We start from the raw sequence: 21,865 nt of genomic DNA on the forward strand, positions 1-21,865 counted from the left end.
ATGATAGCGTCATTTTTATGCTTCACTCTTCTCGTCACCATTTTAATACGGTCATGTTGTGTCGTCCTGGTTATTGCAGCTCACACTTTGCTATCTAAGATGCAGTTGTTTTATTAAACTCATTATTAAAACATATACTGCCTCTGTTTGTCGTTTATAAATTAGACTATATTGTAAATGAGAGAACTGGATGCGAGCTGAGTGACCACGACTTCCCTGAGAAGCCTAGTATGTCATGTGCTCAGCTGCCCAATTATCACTATCCTCTGGTAGAGATGAGGCACTGCTAGTTAGCCGGAGCAAAACCTGGACTTAGAGCGGCAGTGGGTTAGACTTAGGCCCTCATTCTGACCCTGGCGGTCGGTGATAAAGCTGCGGCCAAGCCGCCAACAGGCCGGCGGTCTAAAATATGCAATTCTGACCCTGGCGGGAACCGCCAACACAGCCCGCCAACTTAACACTCCGCCCGCCACGGCGGTACAAACAAACAGCGCGGCGGTTCCCGCCAACAGCCAGGCGGCAGACAATGTACCGCCCACCCTATCACGACCCACCAATCTGCCACCTTTTCCGGGGCGGGAGCACCGCCGATAAGAACACGGCGGAAACAGACTACGAACGGGAAAACGCTCACCTCTACGCACTCCACGCGAGATTCCGGCAGTATGGAACCAGAGTTGCAGGTCATCCCCGCACTCCTATTCCTGCTCATATACCAGGAGCACGCCCGGCGGCGCGGAAGACATCGGTGAGTACTGCACCTACGACACAGGGGAGGGAAAAGATTACCGGCACACACCCACCCACCCACACCCACTACAACACACACATCAATGCATTCCCACAGATCACTGTCACAACCCACAAACCACCCCCCTCCGAAATAATGCAAAGACCAAAAGAAGAGATCATAAACGGGCAGATATATTGAAATATGTACACCAGTAATCCCAATAAATAAATAAACTATGTACAAAATATATACAGCTACTAAATGTAGTCCAACCACTGTCCGTGGATCACAGGGGTCCTGTGCAAAGGGGCAAGGCCCAGTCCCACGACAAGAACTCCACGGAGAGAACACTGCAGGGGCATCAGAAAGAAAATAGGACAGGCACCTCAGGGGGAAGGGAAGGGGGGGCACCTCAGCCACTTGAGTACACGACGCCAGATCCACGAGGGGACTCCATGACCACTGGCCCATCCTGGGGAGAGCAAAGCCACAGTCCATACAGTCCATACAGTGGGTGGCCTGCCCACTGGGCCATCCTGGGGAGTGCAAAGCCACAGTCCAAACAGTCCATACAGTGGGTGGCCTGCCCACTGGGCCATCCTGGGGAGTGCAAAGCCACAGTCCAAACAGTCCATACAGTGGGTGGCCTGCCCACTGGGCCATCCTGGGGAGAGCAAAGCCACAGTCCAAACAGTCCATACAGTGGGTGGCCTGCCCACTGGGCCATCCTGGGGAGAGCAAAGCCACAGTCCAAACAGTCCATACAGTGGGTGGCCTGCCCACTGGGCCATCCTGGGGAGTGCAAAGCCACAGTCCAAACAGTCCATACAGTGGGTGGCCTGCCCACTGGGCCATCCTGGGGAGAGCAAAGCCACAGTCCAAACAGTCCATACAGTGGGTGGCCTGCCCACTGGGCCATCCTGGGGAGAGCAAAGCCACAGTCCAAACAGTCCATACAGTGGGTGGCCTGCCCACTGGGCCATCCTGGGGAGAGCAAAGCCACAGTCCAAACAGTCCATACAGTGGGTGGCCTGCCCACTGGGCCATCCTGGGGAGAGCAAAGCCACAGTCCATACAGTCCATACAGTGGGTGGCCTGCCCACTGGGCCATCCTGGGGAGAGCAAAGCCACAGTCCATACAGTCCATAACAGACCCCACTGCCACTGGAGGAGGCAAGTTGGCCAGAGGACATCCTGCAGCCCTGCCCGAGATAGATCCTGCCCTGCCACGTCTGCCAAAGGGCCAGCGGTTCTTGCCTTGAAGGGCCCAGTTCAGCGGTTCCTGAGACGGCGGGGCCCAGTTCAGCGGTTCTTGAGACGGCGGGGCCCAGCGGAGCGGTGCGTGAGACGGCGGGGCCCAGCGGAGCGTTTCTTGAGACGGCGGGGCCCAGCGGAGCGGTGCTTGAGACTGCGGGGCCCAGTTCAGCGGTCCTTGCCCTGAAGGGCCCAGTTCAGCGGTTCTTGAGACGGCGGGGCCCAGTTCAGCGGTTCTTGAGACGGCGGGGCCCAGCGGAGCGGTGCTTGAGACTGCGGGGCCCAGTTCAGCGGTCCTTGCCCTGAAGGGCCCAGTTCAGCGGTTCTTGAGACGGCGGGGCCCAGTTCAGCGGTTCTTGAGATGGCGGGGCCCAGCGGAGCGGTGCTTGAGACTGCGGGGCCCAGTTCAGCGGTCCTTGCCCTGAAGGGCCCAGTTCAGCGGTTCTTGAGACGGTGGGGCCCAGTTCAGCAGTTCTTGAGACGGCGGGGCCCAGCGGAGCGGTGCTTGAGACTGCGGGGCCCAGTTCAGCGGTCCTTGCCCTGAAGGGCCCAGTTCAGCGGTTCTTGAGACGGCGGGGCCCAGTTCAGCGGTTCTTGAGACGGCGGGGCCCAGCGGAGCGGTGCTTGAGACTGCAGGGCCCAGTTCAGCGGTCCTTGCCCTGAAGGGCCCAGTTCAGCGGTTCTTGAGACGGCGGGGCCCAGTTCAGCGGTTCTTGAGACGGCGGGGCCCAGTTCAGCGGTTCTTGAGACGGCGGGGCCCAGCGGAGCGGTGCTTGAGACTGCGGGGCCCAGTTCAGCGGTCCTTGCCCTGAAGGGCCCAGTTCAGCGGTTCTTGAGACGGCGGGGCCCAGTTCAGCGGTTCTTGAGACGGCGGGGCCCAGCGGAGCGGTGCTTGAGACTGCGGGGCCCAGTTCAGCGGTCCTTGCCCTGAAGGGCCCAGTTCAGCGGTTCTTGAGACGGCGGCCGGTCTATGGCCAACTGCTAATTGCCTGGTGGTGCCCTCCTGGGCAGCGGGGATGGTGCTCCTTCACTGCCCACCTGGGCTGTGGGTGGTGGGGCCCTCCTGGCCAGCTGGGCTGGGTCCTCCCTGGGCAGCGGCTATGGGGGTGGTGGGCTCTCCCGGGGCAGCTGTGCCGGTTCCTCCCGGGGCAGCGGCTATGGGGGTTGTGGGCTCCTCCTGGGCAGCAGGCCTGCTGCCTGACCTCTCCGACTTGCTGCCCTTGCCCTCCTTAGTCGTGGGCCTGTGGCCCTTTCCTCCCTTTGGAGCTGTGGCTGGTGACTGTCTCTGGGTGGTGTCCGGGGGGGATGTAGAAGGCGGGCTCCTGCGGCGACCCTTCCGCCTTCTGCTCCTCTTCCCAGGGGGTGGGCTGGCTGTCCCCTTGCTGCTGGGCGAAGATCCAGACATGCGGGCTGGCGGGCTCCAATACCCCTGCACCCTTGTCAAGGGGGCTGCAGGGCTGGTGGTGGCTGAGGTGCTCTTCTTACCCCGACGAGAAGGAGGGGGGGGCTCAGGGTCAGGAAAGAAGTTAGTAGTGGTGAGGAAGAGCTTCTTGGGACAATGGAGAGTGGTAGGTACAGTGGGAATGGGAGTGGAGGGAGAGGATGTGGTTGTAGGTGAGTCACGTTTGCTGTCTTTGGGTGCAGGTGCAGGAGGGATAGGCTGTTGTGAGGTGGATGGCTGTTGGGTGGGTGGGTGGCTGCGTTTGTGTGGTGTGGAAGAGGGGGTGACAGACACAGTGGGAGAGGACACAGGGGACGTGTAAATGGCAGTGGGGGTGGTGACTGCACGTGTGCGGACTGGAGTGGAGGGTGTGCTGGTGATGGAAACACTGGCTGATGGTGAGGTGAATGGAGGTGTGAGTGTAGACGTCACAGGGAGGGAGGAGGGAGACGAGGAGGTGGGGGTCACAGAGGTGGTAGTGACTGTTGGCATGTCTGCATCGGAATGTTGCGTGTGTGAATGTCTGCGTGATCTGTGGTGCTTATGTTTGGATGAGCTTCTCTTGGGTGTTGAGGTGTGTGCAGGCTGGTCTGATGGTGTGGGTGGGACAGGCAGAGGAACAGGAGACTGGGAGGAGGGAGTTAGTAGAGGCAGGCAGGAGACAGGGACAATGGCTGCCGTCAGTGCTGAGGCCAGAGCCTGGAACGATCGCTGATGGGCAGCCTGACCCGAATGAATGCCCTCCAGGTACGCATTGCTGCGATGAACCTCCCTCTCCACCCCCTGGATGGCATTCAAAAGGGCAGTCTGCCCAACAATGAGCGTTCGGAGGAGGTCAATGACCTCCTCACTGAGGGCAGCGGGGGTAACAGGGGCAGGGCCTGAGGTGCCTGGGGCGAAGGAGATGCCCGGCTTCCTGGCAGAGCGGGCACGGGGCGAACGCTGAGGGGCTGCTGGGAGGGCGGAGATGGTGCGCTGGGTGGCGGCTGTACCTGTAATGGCGGGGGGCACGGATGGTGCCACCCCCGCAAGGGAGCCCCCTTCCGAGGACGTGTCCGTGTCGCTGCAGGGTCCAGTCGTCCCCGTCGTGGAGCTCCCCTCGCCCTCCGTCTCACTGGTCCAGTCTGACTCTGTGGCATGGCCCTCCTGGGCCATGTGAGATGCAGCTCCCTCCTGCCCCGATGCCACTTCTCCTCCGCCTGATGATGCTGATGCACACAAGCACAGAAAGACAAACAAAAAGGGGGGGGGAGAGAGAAATAAAGGGATATTGAGTACATGGATCTCCGGTACAGTTAGCGGACATGACAGACACAGATGCCCCCTGCACTAAGTTGCGCACTTGGGGTCCGCTACGCATTCCGTGGAACATGCCCTACACGCCTAGAGTTGACAACTGCACCCATGGATGACACGGCCCAGGGATGGCTGTACTGACAAACTACTGAGGGTGGTGGCTGGGGACACAGGGGCTTACGGGGGTGCCCAGCCTACAGATATCGCCCTGGCCTAGGGGGACCCCCAGCCCTCCTCCCCCACCCAGACACCTCCACTGCGCGACAACAGAGTAGATAATGCTTGTACTCACCCCCTTGTGTCTGCTGTGCTGCCCTCACGCGCCCATCCAATTCAGGGTAGGCCACCGCCAGGATCCGGAACATCAGGGGGCTCAGTTGACGGCAGGCACCCGGCCTACGTTGGGAGGCCATCCCCAGCAGAGACTCGGCGGTCTTCTTGGTCCCGCGGCGGATGTCCTCCCACCTCTTGCGGCAGTGGGTGCCCCGTCGATGGTGGACCCCCAGGGTCCGGACTTCCTTGGCGATGGCACGCCAAATCCCGATCTTCTCATGGGCGCGGACCTATGTGACACGTACAGGGAGGGAGAAATACCACGTTCAAGTTTCTCAGCATTTTCCTTTCCAGTGGCCCAACGCCCCCCATCCCCGCCAGGCCCCCCGCCATGCCCCCCGCCAGGCCCAACATGCCCCCCATCCCCGCCAGGCCCCCCGCCATGCCCCCCGCCAGGCCCAACATGCCCCCCATCCCCGCCAGGCCCCCCGCCATGCCCCCCGCCAGGCCCAACATGCCCCCCATCCCCGCCAGGCCCCCCGCCAGGCCCCCCGCCAGGCCCAACGTGCCCCCCATCCCCGCCAGGCCCCCCGCCAGGCCCAACGTGCCCCCCATCCCCGCCAGGCCCCCCGCCAGGCCCCCCGCCAGGCCCAACGTGCCCCCCATCCCCGCCAGGCCCCCCGCCAGGCCCCCCGCCAGGCCCAACATGCCCCCCATCCCCGCCAGGCCCCCAAGCCAGCCAGTGGCCCCAAATCCATATTGAATTAAACTCACTTGTTGGTCTGGAGGACCGTAGAGTAGCGCATACTGGGGGAGGACCCCATCCACAAGTTTCTCCAACTCCTCTCCAGTGAAGGCAGGGGCCCTTTCCCCAGGCGCAGCAGCCATTGTCCCTTCCAGACCGAGGTCACAGCAACACTTGCAGTATAGGTCCTCTCCTGTGAAAGTTCAAGTCGCAAGTGGATAAGTAGATAGAAAATGGCGGTCACGTCCGCGGCGGTGCGTACCGCGGCGGTGCGTCCCGCCACCGCCGGCGCCCTTCGCCATTAGCTCCTGAAACCCATAGGCTTCAATGTTAACCAATGCGGCTTTGCGCCGCGGTCTTCGCCCGCCGCCCGCCGCCCGCCGCGGTGTGCCACGCCAGCGCATTGACCTCACATCCCATTGTCACACTTCACAGGTCAGGCAGCCGCCATTTCCAGGGCCCACATGGCTCAATTTCAACTGCGTCACACAGGCCTAGGCCTTGCATAGCCACTCAGACACGCCATTCACTGCATAGAGAATCGTTTACTGTGCAAGCTGTGAGTACGTACCTGTGGGTTGCTTGACTGTGTGCTCCATGTTGTCCTTCCTAGGCACCGTCCGCTGGGTTGGGCGAGGAGACGGATGAATCCTCCTGTGTACCGACCGCTGGTGGACCTGTCGACAATGGAAGAACGCCACATTATCCTGACCTACCGTCTTAACCGTGCCACTATCCATGAACTGTGTGCCCAGCTGGAGCCCGACCTGATGTCCCTCATCCGCCAACCCACAGGGATTCCCCCTCTGGTGCAGGTCATGTCAGTACTCCATTTCTTGGCAAGTGGGTCATTTCAGACAACCGTGGGAATTGCTTCTGGGATGTCTCAGCCCATGTTTTCGAAGGTGTTATCCAGAGTGTTGTCTGCCCTGATGAAATCCGTGAGGAGCTACATCATTTTCCCTGAGGTGGGCGAATTGGCTACAGTGAAGGGTGATTTCTACGCCCTTGGACATATTCCCAACGTAATTGGTGCCATTGATGGGACCCATGTGGCTTTGGTTCCCCCAAGAGACAGGGAGCAGGTGTACAGGAACAGAAAAAATTACCATTCAATGAACATCCAGGTGGTGTGTTTGGCTGACCAGTACATCTTGCATGTAAATGCCAAATTCCCAGGGTCAGTGCATGACGCCTACATCCTCAGGAATAGCAGCATCCCTTACGTGATGGAACAGCTACAGAGACACCGTGTATGGCTAGTGGGGGACTCTGGGTACCCCAACCTGTCGTGGCTACTGACCCCAGTAAGGAATCCCCGGACCAGGGCAGAGGAACGGTACAATGAGGCCCATGGGCGTACTAGGAGGGTGATCGAACGCACCTTTGGCCTCCTAAAGGCCAGGTTTCTGTGCCTGCATATGACAGGTGGATCCCTAATGTACTCACCTAAGAAGGTGTGTCACATCATCGTGGCCTGATGCATGCTTCACAACCTGGCTTTGCGCCGCCAGGTGCCTTTCCTGCAGGAGGATGGTCGAGACGGTGGTGTTGTGGCAGAGGTGGAACCTGAGGAGAGTGACGAGGAGGAAGACGACGGGGCTGAAACAGACAACAGGGACAGAATCATTGAACAGTACTTCCAATAGGACACAGGTAACATTTCAAAGATAATTTAGTAAATGTTAACTACTCTCCAGCATCTCTGCTGCCTGTCTATTTGCCCCAGTGTATGATGACTGAGTTTTGGCTTTTCCCTCCCTATTTCAGATCTGGGGTCCCCACTACGAGTCCTGTGCTTCGTTTCCCCATGGACTACAGCTTTGTGGCAGCTGTTTGTTGACTTCACCATGTACAAGGACATATTTGCACTGTCATGTCAATTACAATCTATTGAAATCACAGCCAGACTCCAGATATTTTGGTGCAAAATAGGTGTTTATTGAAGTGCTCAAAATGGGATGGGTGGTTTCAAGTGGGTGGGGGCTATGGTGAAGGAATGTCCATGGCAGAGTCCAGAGTAACAGTCACACAGGTGCATTGTCCAGAGGCCTGTGGAGAGATGGAGCATGGGCAGTTCAAGGATGGACAGGGTGACAATGTGGGACAGTGGGATGACATCAGGTGGTATCCATTGCTGGCGGGGGTCTTGACATCCTACTCTGTCTTCTTGCGAGATCTCAGGGCCCTCTTGCGGGGTGGTTCTTCTCCTGCAGGAGGTGGGGGTCTGGTGGGCTGCTGCTGTGCGGGGGCCTCCTGTCCACTAGCGCCGGCGGAGGTGGTTGGCTGTTCTTGGTCCAGGCTAGTGGCAGGGGCCCTTGGGTGTTGTTGAGTGTCCGCCCTGTTGTTGACGAGGTCCTGCAGCAGCCCTACCATGGTAACCAGGGTGGTGTTGATGGCTCTGATGTCCTCCCTGTACCCCCGATAGTGTTCCTCCTGCAGTACCTGGATCTCCTGGAACCGGGCCAGTACCGTCGCCATCGTCTCCTGGGAGCGGTTGTATGCTCCCATGATGGTGGTGAGGACCTCGTGGAGAGTGGGTTCCCTGGGCCTCTCCTCCCCCCCCTGTCGCACAGCTGCCCTCCGAGTTCCCCTGTTTCCCTGGGCCTCTGCCCCCTGGCCGGTGTGCCCACTACCACTGCCCCCAGGTCCCTGTTGTTGTTGGGGTGGTGGGTTATCCTGGGTGCCCTGTAGTGGTAGACACACCGCAGATTGACGCGCCCTGGAGACAGAGGCATGGGCCCGCTGGGTGGGAGCTGTGCTGGTGTTCCCAGAGGGGTTTGGGTCTGTAGTGGCCTGGGCCTGTGTGAGGGGAACCGACTGTCCAGAGGTCCCCGATGGTCCGGGCTGGTCATCGGTGTCCAGGTCGACAGAGCTGCTGTCATCGCTGACGGCCTCTTGGGTGGGGGGTGTGGAGAATTCTGGCCCCTCCGCCGCTGTGTGTTGACGGTCGGGTCCTGCAGGGGTATAGAGGTATGGTTATAGTTTCAATGTGTGGCATATGGGTGTATCTGTGGGTTCTCGTGTCCCCAAGTGCTGGCATTCGTGTGTGGGGGCTTTGGTGAGGGTGGCTTGTGGGGGGGATGTGTATATGCATTGGGCATGCTTTGGTGATGGGTGTCCATGCTTAGTGTACGCATGCAGGCCTAGGTTTTGGGATGTGTGGGTTGTGATGGTGAGACATTGGCGGGGAATAGGTGTGCTGGGGGTGGGGGTGAGGATTGTGGTGGGGGTGAGGATGGTGGTGGGGGTGGGGGTGAGGGTGGGGTTCGAGGATGGGGGTGAGGTTTGGGGTATGATTTGGCATGCAGGTGGGGGGGAAGCAGTATTGAAGCTTCAACTTACCAGTATCCATTCCTCCGCCGACTCCTGCGAGGCCGTCAGGATGCAGGATGTTCAAGACTTCCTCCTCCCATGATGTGAATTGTGGGGGTTGAGGTGGGGGTCCTCCGCCAGTCTTCTGCACGGCGATGTTGTGCCTGGATACCATGGAACGCACCTTCCCCCGTAGGTCGTTCCATCGCTTTCTGATGTCTTCCCGATTTCTGGGGTGCTGTCCCACTGCGTTGACCCTGTCGACAATCCTCTGCCATAGCTCCGTCCTCCGGGCAATGCTGGTGTATTGTATCTGTGTGCCGAACAGCTGGGGCTCTACCCGAACGATTTCCTCCACCATGACCTTGAGTTCTTCGTCTGTGAAGCCGGGTTGTCTTTGGGGTGCCATGGGGTGGTGTGTATGATGTGTGAGGTGGAGTATGTGTATTTAAGTGAGTTGAGTGTGGTGGTGTGTGTTGTTTTGTGTGTGGATAGTGTGTGGGTGATGGTGTTGAGTGGCTGTGGCTGTTATTTTTTGGATGCTGGTGTCTCGCTCTTGCCTTCTTTACGAATTTTTTAGCGTAGGGGTTTGTGGGTGATGTGGGTGTGTGTTTTATATTGTATTGTGTGTGTGGGAGTGGTGTGTGTATGTGTATCAGGTGTGTGGGATTCAAATCGTCCAATGTGGCTGAGTTTTGTTCGTTTGTGTGTATTCTGACCGCGGCGGTGTGTCCCGCCAATGGAATACCGCGTTTGAATGACCGCCGCGTGGATTCGTGGGTCGTAATGGCATGGGCGTATTTCTGTTGGCGTGGCGGTGGAGGTTTGGCCACCTCCACCTTTCCGCCGACCGCTGGTCTGGCGGTCTGTTGTGGCGGTCGGATTTTCGGAGGTTTGCCTTCTGCGGGTCAGAATGACCGTGGCTGGTTTCCGCGACCGCGGCGGGATTATGGAGGATTTCTGACCGGCGGTAGGCGCCTTTTACCGCCGAGGTCAGAATGACCACCTTAGTCTCCCACACCGTGGATGGTTCGGCTGCTCAAAATCCAGTAGTCTCATTAGAAAAATGAGAGCCTACGCGACGACATCTGTCAACAAATTGAAGGGTCCTCCATCAAACGCTTTCAGCAGACACCCCTCGTTGTGTCCCACAAACCACTATAATTTTGAGCACCTGGACCTTTACTGTCCCTTGCAACCTGATGGTGCACACAAATACATCTTAGTCGCTCTTGATTCATGTTCTAGATCCATGTCCAGATCTAGATGTGGGTTTGGACACAATGATCGGCTGATGCCTGAACTGTTATTAAAGATGTGCAAGTCTTCATCTGGACTTATGCGGTTGCAGCATTCTACTCGGACCAGGACTCTGCTTTTGCTTCCAGGGCATTCAGGGACACCATGGTAACAGTGGGCGCTCAACTCAATTTCTCATCTCCATATCATCCCAAGGGTAATTCTGTTGTGGAGCAAAAGAATAGAGACTTAAACCAATCCTTAATAGCAAGGGTATTAGGTTCTGGTCGTAGTTGAACTCATCACCCATATAGGGTCCAGAGAACACTAAATAATCTGCCCAGAAGGTCTTTGGGAGAATGCACCCCTTATGAGGTCCTGTTTGGGATACGTGTGTATGTGCCATATCTTGATGGCACTGCTGCAGTGACAGCAGGGCCACCTTTTGAAATAAATGACTTGGTCACTGTTTTTATAGGAAACACAACAATCCTGTGGTGACTATTCATCTGCCTATTCCACCACCTTGGGACTGAGGGATTTGCCAACAACATCTATCGGCAGGATTCCTAAAGTTGGGGATTTAGTATGATAAACGATTGCTGTAAAAAAGGAGTTTGGCCCATCCTATAGAGCACCGGTTCCAGTCCTGTGAATACACGGAACCAGAACTGTCATCAAACCACTGCTGCCTGGTTCCAAAGAAAACTGTTTTGTTTCAATTGACAACATCAAACTGCACCATGTGGCCAATCCTGTACAGTAGACCACAAGGATTGCTGAGTAGTTGCCTAGTCTCCCTCACTACCCAACGGGATATACCTCTTCAAGCACTCTATGTTACTTCTACAAGTACCAATGCTACAGTTGTCTCCCCAAGATCGGGGAGGCGGAGAATGAACTTCTGCTACTTCCTGTCACCACTTCACCAACAAGAAAAATCCAAACTATGGATCTCTACTACTCCAATTAAACACAGACAGATGACATCATTTATTATGAACCACCATTGGGTCTATCTCCCAATTCTGCACCAACTCCTGACTTTCCACAGGTTATTTTGCCGACATTGACTACTTTGCTTCAAATTCCTCTGCATCTGCATCTGCAACTGCACCTGCTTCAGCAGCACATAAGCTTTATAACTGGCTTACAAACAATTATTTGCTTTGTCCATGGTACTACCTATGTATGCTACTGATATTGCTGGACTTCCTGCTTTGGATTGGGTTTGTGACCATTTTCTTTTCATTGATAAATTGTCTCTATCTTCCTAAATGTTCTTCTGTTGAACTGGTACATGAGGTTTTGACACTTTACCTTTCTTCTCATAAGGTCCAAAGAGACTTGTTCCTTGTGAAGATTTCAGCTGTTCCGATTCCTGATTAGATTGTGTGGTATAAAGTTCCACATAATATATTTGGTTAAACTGAGGTCATTCATATTCCATTTATCTTTACATTTTCTATTAATTATATTATTAAACCTGAGCTTGTTTTCAATGATTGGGATGTTAAAACAGTTAATTCCATGCTTTCTGAGCTTGAATATTATACTGTATTTGGAAGTGAAGATGTATATATGAATACAGCGAATTATGGGAAAATATTCTGACATCACTTTCTGTACCAAGCTAGTACTCCAAGATCAGTTTTTAGTTATACACAATGAGGGCATTGTCCAACTCCTCCAGTGGGGAGTCCCAAATGTGTGTGGAAGTGTTTGCATATTTTTCTGGGCATGATGCTAGAAATGCAGAGTCATATTACCTCCTTCTAAAGTAAGGAAAAAATATTGCTACACAAAATTAATCTATTCGATTCCTATGTTTCCCAGCTGGCCATTAAGTGCTATGAATTTTGGAAAAACTCTGTTGATCTGAAGAGTGCAAGGGTCACATGTGATTGGCAAATACAGGGTAGGGAAACTTTATTTAGAACATGTCTTATTCCTTTACAAATAATATTTCGGAATGACACAGTTCAGCAAACAACTTGTCTGGGGTTAGCAAAAATAAAATAACTGCATGCGCCCAGTATCCCAACACCAGCAAAATTTCACAATTGGCAGACAATTTTAAATGTCACTGAAGAACAGTTTACTAGATAGGTTCAGAATGGTACCTTTAATCTCTCACTTTAACATCCCGGTAGGTGGTTATTGTGGCCACAGTGGACACAACGATTGTCAGACAAGTTTTGTAAATTCCACAGAGCAAGCTGACCAGACCCTCCCTACATCACTGCTCAACTCCCAGGTGTCATTACAACATATAGGGGGTCATTCTGACCCTGACGGGCGGCGGAGGCCGCCCGCCAGAGTGCCCCCCTCCAGAACACCGCTCCGCGGTCATAAGACCGCTGCGGTGATTCTGGCTTTTGCACTGGGCTGGCGGGCGCCCGCCAAAAGGCCGCCCGCCAGCCCAGTGCAAAAGAGCCTTCCCACGAGGACGCCGGCTCAGAATTGAGCCGGCGGAGTGGGAAGGTGCGACGGGTGCAGTGGCACCCGTCGCGTATTTCAGTGTCTGCAATGCAGACACTGAAATACAATGTGGGGCCCTCTTAAGGGGGCCCCTGCAGTGCCCATGCTATTGGCATGGGCACTGCAGGGGCCCGCAGGGGCCCCACGACAACCCATACCGCCATCCTGTTCCTGGCGGGAGAACCGCCAGGAACAGGATGGCGGTATGGGCTGTCAGAATCCCCCATGGCGGCGCAGAAAGCTGGGCCGCCATGGGGGATTCCCAGGGCAGCGGAAAACCGGCGGGAGACCGCCGGTTTTCCCTTTCTGACCGCGGCCAGACCGCCGCGGTCAGAATGCCCTGCGGGGCACCGCCAGCCTGTTGGCGGTGCTCCCGCCGACCCTGGCCCCGGCGGTAGTGAACCGCCGGGGTCAGGATCACCCCCATAGTGTGGGTAAACTTTGCCAACAGTGGTTATGTTCTTCCACATTTGTAGCTGTCACAGAACACCTTAGTCTCCTTTTAGAAGAGGTCAACTTACAACATTTCTTGTTGGGTCCTAGAAAGCCATGCTCAAAACATTTTCAAATACGCCATATACAATGAAATTAGGAAGCTTCCGCAAATGAAAGCTGCTGTACGTTTAAGGCAGATTGATGAGGAAAACAAGTAAAAGGCTTTAGCCATTGTCGATAATAGTATGAACACTTTGTCCAACCGCATTTACGCGCTAAATGTCATTGTGTCCTCTGCAGAAGACATTATTCAGAATGACATGTCATTTTTACATCACGGACAGAGTCAACTTAGGTCCATTATGCAGCTGGGTTGGACACTGTAGGTTCTTAAAAGTGGCCCAGTGCCCTGGCAGCATGTTAGCTACAGTTGCCACCTTCAATTTGACCAGACAACCGGACATTCCATATATAGTATGGCTAATACATGGGGCAAGACATTTTGCAGTTGGCAAAGGTGAGCAGTTAGAGGACAGTTACATCCATGAGGTGAGGGAGTTGCCTTTTGATTACAAGTGTCAACTACGAAACAGAGGTCTTTCCTAGCGGAAGTTAATGTGAGACAGTTAGCCATCTGAAGGGTTTCTGATTCTTCTAGCATTTCAGATACTTTCAAATGGAAGTTATGTGATGCTGAATAGTGAAGGCTGTTGACGAATAAAGCCTGGATTTGCCTATGTGATTTTAGTGTCTCAAATTGTAACTTTCTGCATCCATGTATAATATCCCCCCATAGGAGAGATAAAAGTAGCAGAAATGTGTCCGCACATTGCTGCTTTAAATGTAAATTTTGACTAACTAAATAGACTGAGTAGGTGCTATTGGTTCAAAAACATGTTCCTCTGACATCAAACAGAGAGACCTATGACCTCCAACTAGCAAGGTCATCAGCAGAGAAACAGTCGTTATGAAATGCCAATGTCCCCAATCATTTTGGAGAGTTGATGAGCAGAATTTTCAACGAGTCCAATACTGCAGGAATTATGCACTTTTTTAAGGCTTGAATTTAATAGCACCTTCCAGACTAAGGGTATTCTGAGTTTGCGACCGCCATGGCAGCGGTGGCGGTGTGACCACCATCGGGTTGTTGGTCGGACCACCTGTTTTCGATGCATGTGGTTCCATAGACGAAAGACAGCCCCGGTCCTGCTGGCACCGACAGGCAGGGCAGACCACCATGGGCCCGAGATAGGCCAATGAGGCTGTTGGAGGATGGACCGCTAGTGTTTCTGATGGACATATTATGATGTTGCTTTCTGCCAACATCACTGTGGCAGTCCAACCACCACATCCCAGCTGGCATATAAGGCAGGAACTCACCTGTAGGCAGCTTCACACATCCGGTGCTGCCATGGAGCTGATCCTTCACGTCCTGCTGCTGCTGTTAGAAGGAGCCTAAAATCAATGCCGCAGTGGGCACAACCGAAGGTAAGACAAAACACCAAACTCAACATCAAATCGACCCGTGGCCACAGACCTAGTATGGGGGCGGTGCACTGTGGGCCAAGTTTAAATTTGTGCGTATTGGGTCAGAGTAGTACACAATGTATGACCCAATCCTTTGTGGGCAGGTCACTGACACTGCACCGCCACACTCCACAACACGACACATGTCTGTACATCCCAGTTTCAGGGACAGTGAAGTGTATATCACACAACAGCACCACCACATAAATATCACACCTAATAATTGAACTGACATCATCACATTGCTCACATGCCATTGCCTGTCATAATATTGAAGACACATAGGATGGATGTGTCATTTAACCCAAACATTCCTTCCATGCAACATCCCTGAAATAGACAGACACATATCACCCACATTGCGAGAGAATGGAAGGTAAACGGGATGCACAATATTTTGTGAAACAAATATCCAAAGCTCATAATGTAAACAATACCTGTAGAATAGGGGTGGTGGAACCAAGTGGACCACAGGAAGGATGCTTCCCTGTGACACACTTTACATAGCACATGCCCCTAAAACACTATTTGCAGAGGAACTGGGGCTCCATATATATATCTCAGAAACAACCAATAGTATAATCAAGGGCCATGCCTATGTGCCAAATGTGTAAGAGCAAGTCAAGAAAGCAAATACAACAGCAACAACCTGGTTCACAAATGTAGGTGCAGTAGCTGAAAGGTATACACATGAAAATGGACACTTGGTGAGTCAAATGTATAGGAAGGTAGCACAATTAAACATCCTCCATGTGTGGACAAACAAAACTCTAGCTTGCACACATGATACAAATGTACAATTGACATCAGTGGGACAAATGCAACCCAATTGATGTTGACATTGCCAAGATGAAATACTGACTATATAAAAAAATGCACAATGCAATGGCACCCCAATTGTATTACCGCCCGCTTATCCATCCATTGAACATCTCCCCTTGTCCTTGGTGACACAAGCACTGCTCCCAAAGTCAGATCTTACCAACCACAGCAAATGGATCAGCAATCAGGGTGAATCAAACAAGACTATAGGCATACATCACAAATTTCTTAGGAACAATACAAAGGTAGAAATGTGTACCCCCCCAAAAAAACAGCTTGGGTTTATTACCAGAACTCAAATTTTGATTAAAGGCCAATGCCAGTCCATATACAGCAGTGCATGCACACTGCTGTGCACCACAACTTGACTTCCTGATCACTGCCATAGGAACCTCCACAGGGAGAGGCATCAAGTGGGCATGCCAGGCTCCTCAATGATCACCCTTGGGTGGGGTGGAGTCTGATTTAGGATGGGTGGGTTTGGTTTTGGGAGGGGTGGGCTTAACTTTGGGAGGGTGGGCTTCTTCTGGGGAGTGGGAACAGTATGGCTGGTACCAAGGGGCATAGGGGCAGGTGTGACAGGGGAGGACTTTGGCGTGAAAGGGTTGGGTCGGGATGGGGGAGGGGTCTTTTTGGTTTTAGAAGGGGATTTCACTGGGGTAAGGGCAAGGTCAAACATGAAACCTTTTTGGGGAAAATGGGTAGGGTCTGCAGAATGTATTAGGGGTTTGGAGGTTGAGGACGTGCTTGTGTCAGCTGTGGGTGTTGTTGGTGATGGTGTGTGTGTCTGAGGTATGGAGTTGTGTCTGTTGCATGTGTGTGCATTTGTGACTCTTGGGGAGCTGTGAGGTGGAGGTGATGGCTAAAGTGGGTGTGCTAGCTGTGTCTGTGGGTGTTGGTGTGGTGTCTGCTGGTATGGTGTGTGTGGGTGGGATGGTGTCTGGGGGTATGGTATGTGTGGTGGCTTTGTCTGTGGATGTTGGGGTGGTGTCTCTGGGTATGGTTTGTGTGGTGTGAGGGACTGTGGGTATTGGGGTGTAGAGCGGGGGTACTGTGGGTGTGGTGTGTGGGTCTGTGAGTGTTGGGGTGGTGTTTGTGGGAATAGTGGGTGTGGTGGTGACTGTTGAGTGCTTGCGTGCTGGTGTGCCTTGAGGTGCTTGTGCTTTTCTGTGCTGCTTGTGTGTGTTGCGGTGAGTGCGTGCAGAAGTGGGTGTGTGTGTGTGTGTGCTGGGACAGGTACGGGAGAAGCGGGAAATTGGGTGGGCCAGAAGTAGGTGGTGGGGTAAGAGTTGTGGGAGTTGGATGTCTGCCATCAGTGAGGAGGCCATTGCCTGAAGAGATCTCTGTAGGTCAGATATGGCACTATGAATGCCTTCCAAGTATGCAACCACCTGCTGAAGATGGTTATCCTGCACCTGGATGGCATTCAGAATGGCAGATACTCCTCAGGAGGTCAATAGCCTCCTTACTCAGGGCAGCAAGTTTAACAGGGACAGGGGTGAGGTGCCTGGCGCAATGGAGGCGCCCACCCTCTTAGGTGAGTAGGCACGCCCAACTGGGTGGGGAGCAATAGGGAGGGTGGAGATGGCACTGGGGTTGTCTACAAGGATGAAATAGGTTCATGGCCTGATGGGTCTGCCACCAACAGTGAGTGGCCATTGAAGGAATAATCCTAAAATGTTGATCCTGTGTCACCGTGGCACTCCCCTCACCCACCGGGTCCCTCAGTGTCTGATGTCTCATGACTGGAGGTACCATGGCCAGCTGTTTCCCCACTGGTTTTGGCCCTGTTTCCTCTGCCTGTCTGCGCTGATGCTGAAATTACTGTTGAACAGCTTTGATCATCAAGCATTACCAAAATGTACAGTAGCCCACAGCCACAACCTACAGCAAAATGGCTCCAACATTTGCTACACCATATGCAATGCATCATACATGAACTGTGGATAGTTGCCCGCAGGAAAATCCAGATCACAGACAACTCCAATTGCATGGGTGGAGTTGTGCAATCACAATACCCGTGGTGCAAGTGGAGACCTTATCACCGTGAATGGTTTGGCTTATGTAGTATCCCTCATTAACCTGTTGTCAGAAAATAGCATGGCAAAGCCAAATTCAATCTCACAGATCCCACACAAGGTCAGTCATCCAGCTAATCTTCATATACACAACACCACATGATGATAGAATGATGGCCAAATAATCCAGTCATGTTGCAGCACAAAGTACATTTGCTGGAAGAAGGTGACATGGAAACACCCATGTCACACTGTAAAAAATCCCCAGTGTTAACTTCACAATATGTCCATTGCCTAATAGACTCATGGAAGTTGTACTAATGTTGCTCTGATAAATAGCACCTTGCTCGGATAAGTAGATTGGAGACAATTTGCCCAAAATTTCTGGGAGATTTGTCTACAAATATCCACACCACAAATCAGCTAGCCCAAGGGAAATCACCTGTCTTGATTGCTACGGCTGGGAATACCCTACTCAGATTGCATAAGTAAAAGCCAATAGTCTACTGGATGTTGTAGAGGCTCAGGGAATCTCCAGTACCTGTACAAAGCCCCTAACATGTTGCCCAGTGGGAAGGTACATCACTGTCCCTTTTTGTCATGCAAACACAGATTCACTTGTATGAATGTGTGTATGTACACAACCACATATGATTCCTACAGTCCTGCAAGTCACTCCCTGATGCTTGACAACAGTTAGGTAATGATCCTTCACCATTTAACATGTGCTAAGAACATTACCAAATTACTCTACATCAATGGCATAGAAATGCACAATGTGAGTAAAAACTGTAGTCTTGCCTGTCATGTCCCTCATTGCTTCTGAAATTATATATGCCAAATTGCATGAAGTGATGGGTGAGGGTATATGTGAGCCACCAAGCAATGGTGACACACTCCTGTCTGTGGCACCACGTGAACTGTAGCCCCATCACACATGTCAAATTCCAATCATATGTTGGCATGCACACATGCATGAGTGAATCAGACATCACCCAATGAAGACAGGTAGACCATGCATGAAACAGGAGTGAAAATGAAATGTTGATAGTGAAAGGTACAAATGCCAACATGTAGGCACAAGGAATGAAGGCAACAGTGATGTTACCAAAATCATGTCAGTGGACATTCACTGCTTACCAAGGAATAGCATTGCTCTGTGACTGCACCTAAAGGGCAATGTATGCTCTTGTCCCTTGTAGGATGGCCACTTCACATGAGAGACAGTAGTGAGGCACCAGCATTCATCACACACTGAAGACAAGTGGCCTGTGGGGGAGTGATGCCAATACGCTCACTTGAGCAGACACATGGCAGAGTACAGCAATCTATTACATCATGTTGTTTGTGGTTGGGGCTGACACGCTGAAGACAAGTGGATTGATAGGTACAAATGACACACACAACAAACAACATGACCTGATTGGTCACTGTACTCAGCCATGTGTTGTATATTGGTAGTGGACTGTACTCTGTTGCATCCTTGGTCACTGGGCCAATAGACAAGGAACATCAGCATGCACCAACTTCCATACCTACACAAACATCTTCTGTGTCACACATGGCCCATCTCCATTCTTCAGAGGGATGGCAGACTCTAACACATCAACTTGGCAATGTCACAGGTAGTAAAATGTCCAGGACCCATCCCATTGTAGCTGCTTTGTTCCCCTCAAACTTCCGGGCGGTGGCTCTCCAAATCTCTTTCTTCTAATGGGCATTGACCTGAAAGGATGCAAAAGACAAATGGAAAGGTTACAGTGCCATTAATTTGTCCAACTGGTTGTGTCACACGCATTTCAGAAATACCAAGCACAAAAATGTAATTGCCAACACACCACAAGCATGAAGCACACATGCTGATAAGTACACAGACAGAAATACACACTTTTGGAGTCATCTGCAGATTAAACCACTACCCTGCTCATGGCCAACATTGACTAAGCAAGCCCACTGACATCAGGTAGCCCAGGGTCAAGCAGCATGTACTGTGATGTGATTCACAATGACACACAATACACAATTGTGATCTTCTGAATGGTAATCTCCCTGGGCCTGACTGGAGACACACATTTATATAGAGTCACATTGACTCAATGCATACAGCCCTTACAGACAGCTACCATAGTATAGACTACACCATAAGACTTAAGTGACAATGAAAGGACTGCCATGGGTGGCATGGAAAGTCTCTTCCCTGTGCATGTGTTGACATGTTGCCTACCCAATGTAATCTCATACCACTTCAGAGGGGGTTTGTGTGGTATGTACTTGTAGCTCAGAACACACCTTTTAACATATGTAGCAATCCTACAGAGATGGCATCCAATATATTAAGGTATGTTTGGTCTGATTGGTTGCATGTAACCGAGCTAATGAGTCACATGTGATGCCCTCCCCTGAATCAACCAATTATCCACACTGTAGGTTTGTCACCTGGGCAATTTGCCAGTTCAGTACAAATATGACTCATGTAAAGGTGACAACCGAGCTGTGGTAGTCAGGGAATTGTCATAGGTCAAAGGCACACCTTGCCAATGAGGATCAATGCAAATATGTACTAGGTCAGTACACATTATTAAAGTAGCCAATGTACAAAGGCTTTTAGGCCAAGTCTTTCCACTGAACACTCATTTTGGCCACATCCAAGGGTTTGTATGTCTACAGGGAGTGGGACTGGTGCCACAGTTCCACAGCTCCAGTAACTCTACCCCAGCATGGTCTGTTCCATACTGGGAAAAACATTTGACAAGCCATGGTCTCTGCAGATGGAGCATACAGAAACTACAAGATACCTACATTTACAATACTTCCATGCATGGCAGCACATCCTGTACCCATCCTCTGTGTGGGTTCAGGGTTTTCTGGCACTTGTAAAGGACAATGAGTTTTACATGGTTCTCCTACAATAGTTTGGCATGACCAGATGTGAGCTGAGTGGACTGTGGGAATATACACATTGCTAACGAGATCCTAAAATGACTCCAACAGTATACATACACAGCTCATGCTGTAATGCACATAGATCCACAAAGTTGCACTTTGGATGAGGCAATGAAAATGCCCAACAGTGGAGCCAACACAGTGGTGAGGCAACATGTGCATTTGCCCTTTGGAGGCCTAGTTGAGTGTGCTTTGTTGTGTCTGTATTTGCAGTCATGTGTGTAGTGTGGTGTCAATGTGTTTGCTGCTGCTACTAATCTGCTGTTGCAGCTTATGGTCTTAAGAATACTTGGTGTGCACACTTGGTAAGGTATCATTCCTGTCCTCAGTGACTTAATCTTGGGATACCAGTTCAAAAGGAAGCTAGGCAGACAGTCTCTGAGTTGAGCATGATCTGTATATTGCTCACTCCCAGGTGAGCAAACTTAATTTGAAAGTTTACTGACAGATGTATTTGGACAGGTGCACACTGGGCTGGAAGTTGGAGTTACAGAAACAGGGCCTCCTGGGAGTTGCAGTCAGGTCACTTCCTCTACTTTGCAGCACTTGACAAATGGTGTACTCACAGGTGAGTAAACCTCATTTGAGAGTTAACTAACAGATGTATTGGGGCATGTGAACACTGGGCTGGTAGTTGGAGTTACAGAAACAGGGCCCATTGGGCTTTGTAGTCATGTCACTCCCTTTACTTCCCAACACTTGACAAATGGTATACTCCCAGGTGAGCAAACTTTATTTGAGAGGTCACTAACAGATGTACTCGGGCAAATGAACCCTGGGTTTGAGGTTGGAGTTACAGTAACAGGGCCTATTGGGCTTTGCAGTCAGGTCACTCCCTCTGCTTCCCAACACTTGACAAATGGTGTACTCTCAGGTGAGAAAACATAATTTGAGGTTTCACTAACAGGTGTATTGTAGCAAGTGAACACTGTGCTGGTAGTTGGAGGTACACAAACAGGGCCTCCTGGGAGTTGTAGTCAGGTCATTCCCTCTACTTCCCAACACTTGACAAATGGTATAATCACAGGTGAGTAAACTTCATTTGAGAGTTCACTAACAGATGTACTGGGGCAAGAGAAGACTGGGCTGGTGTTTGAAGTTACAGTAACAGGACCTATTGTGCTTTGCAGCCAGGTCACTTCCTCTATTTTTCAGCACTTGACAAATGTTGGCTACCAATCTGTTGCCAGACAGCATTTAGGTTGGAGCATACATTGACATGTTGAGACATACCATCCTGGGATGAATTTTTATATTGATACTTTAGGTACTGAATGTTGCTAAGGTCAATAAATGACACAGTGGCAAAAGCTGAGCTGGAAGCATGCATGAAATTGCAGTTT

The sequence above is a fragment of the Pleurodeles waltl genome, chromosome 1_2 (assembly GCF_031143425.1).
Source record: "Pleurodeles waltl isolate 20211129_DDA chromosome 1_2, aPleWal1.hap1.20221129, whole genome shotgun sequence".
NCBI lineage: Eukaryota > Metazoa > Chordata > Amphibia > Caudata > Salamandridae > Pleurodeles > Pleurodeles waltl.